The following is a 2,324-nucleotide window of genomic DNA, read 5'->3' on the forward strand; positions in this document are numbered from 1 at the left end:
TGTGATATTGATCCGGCAACTCTAGAACACAGGGGCGATGCTACTCCAACTCCTAGTGTTGCCGGATATCACACAGCACTTCAATATCACATGCACAGCACTTCAAAACTACAACACTGTTGATGAAATCAACCAATGGTTGATGAAACGTCCAGAACCGTACGTTTTGACTGGTCTTGATGTGCTGATAATTCTTTATGTTACTGAGGTTTAATATTATGACATTAATCTTAGTAACCCCTCGCCCAACCGAAGGGCAAGCAGCTAGAACGCGAGAGGACTGAGTGCCGAAGCCGTGACAGAGGCGCGGTGATGGAGCGCTTGTATGCCACTCAGGTTTCCAAGAGTGTTTTCCACTAGCTTCTCCTTTACCTTAGGATCCCTGTAAATGTTTCTCTTTTTTATTTTGTTTTTATCTGTGGTATCCTGCTCGTACAACAAAGCATTACAATGTCAATGTCGTCTTTCGTTTTGTGATTAACATTATTAGAATAAAACAAGCAGCGAAATCCAAGATATGAGTAGTAAGGGGGGCCTGTCAGCAACGTAGCCCGAACAGAATCTTGTACAACTATTCAGTTACCACCACACGGAATTAAAGCATTATTCTATCGTGGTAACTGGATATGACTGTCCAAGATTCTGCTTTCTCACGTCAGCAACTGCTTACTGCTGTAGCTTTCTCTGCTTCTGATCCCTCACCATGATCAGTATGCAATCAGCTTCCAGAATTGATCAGGGATATTAAGTCAATATTGACTGTTTTAGAAGTCACTGAAGACTTTCTTGTTCACTCAGCATTTTTCAGGCATGCGTTGTTATGGGACCCAACTTTATGTGTAATTTAATTGACATGTGTAATCTTCGACTCCATTTTGTGTACCATTTATTTGCATGTTACTTAATTTGTTAAATCTTTTGCCATATCATACGAGCAGAGGCATTTTTGGCTATACAACATTAACATTATAGCTATATACAACACAAACATAAGGTCTATGTATTCTGATTTTGATGTTTCAGGCTTGAATGCTAGTTCGGGTAAATCATGGAAATACCACCGTACTCTCACCTTCAACACTTTCCAAACTTTTGGGGTAGGGAGAAGCAACTTTGAAGGCAACATCAGTAAAGAAGCCAACACTTTGGTTGATGGAGTTCAGGCTAGCAAGGAAGAGCCTCTTAACCCGCATATTCTGATTGGAAATGCTGTGGCCAATGTCACTTGCTCCGTAGTTTTTGGCAAGCGATATGATCACGCTGATCCTGAATTTCAACATCTCATTATGATGTTGAACAAAATGATCACCATGATAGGAGCAGGTGGTCCAGTTATATTTCTTCCAACTGCTAAATATATATTTCCTGGAAAGTACAAAGAAGTTACTTCCAATTTTTCTGAATTTAGACAATTTCTTCAGAACCACGTTGATGAACATCAGCGTAATTTTGATAAAGAAAATATGCACGACATCATCGATGTTTTTCTCAATGAAATTGAACTTGTAAAGGAAGAAACAGGCGATCGGGCAAACTACATAGACGTAAAGTCTATCACAGCTACGGCAACGTTTCTTTTCTTAGCGGGCACCGAATCAACCACAACAACATTGCGATGGGCTCTTCTTTACATGATGATGTATCCAGAGATTCAGGCTAAAGTTCAGCAAGAAATAGATACTGTTGTAGGTCGCATGCGTAAGCCGCAATGGGCTGATAGGTTATTGCTTCATTACACGGAAGCTGTTCTACTGGAGATTCAGCGTATTCGGACAGCATTTGGACTTGGGATACCTCATGTGGCTTCCGAAGACACAAAACTAGCCGGATATGACATACCAAAAGGGACATACGTAGCTGCCAATGTTTGGGCACTGCATAATGATCCAGATGTATGGACCGAACCAGATCAATTCAAGCCAGAGATTCTTGGATGAAGGCGGAAAAGCTGCATCATCGGGAGGAGTTCATGCCCTTTGGTTCAGGTCAGTACTCTCTTAAGCTGGTTTCATACTTTCTGCCGCTTGCCGCTGAGCGGCATGACGCTTCATCATGCCGCTTGTACTTTTCTGCAAGCGGAGCGGCACACCGCTAAGCGGCAGCGGCATGACTCTGAAAGCTACTCTTGCCGCTCAGCACCGCTCCAAAATCGTATTTTGTTCTCATACGTCAGAGCGGCACCGCTCCGAGTTGACTTGAATTCAACTCCCAGCGGTGCTGCCGCCGCGGCAAAGCGGTGGAGTAATCGATATATCGGCTTGCCGCTGGTCACCGCTAGCGTTTTTGGTGAGATTGCGCAGTGAAGTAAAATCATCTTCAGAGCG

At 43.1% G+C, this 2,324-nt stretch overlaps 1 pseudogene; it reads left to right on the forward strand.

Annotated features, from left to right (window-relative positions):
* Positions 1 to 998: 998 nt before the first annotated feature.
* LOC140147064 (cytochrome P450 2J4 pseudogene) lies at positions 999 to 1,937 on the forward strand (annotated as a pseudogene).
* The last annotated feature ends 387 nt before the right edge of the window (positions 1,938 to 2,324 follow it).

Source organism: Amphiura filiformis, chromosome 3 (assembly GCF_039555335.1).
Source record: "Amphiura filiformis chromosome 3, Afil_fr2py, whole genome shotgun sequence".
Taxonomy (NCBI): domain Eukaryota; kingdom Metazoa; phylum Echinodermata; class Ophiuroidea; order Amphilepidida; family Amphiuridae; genus Amphiura; species Amphiura filiformis.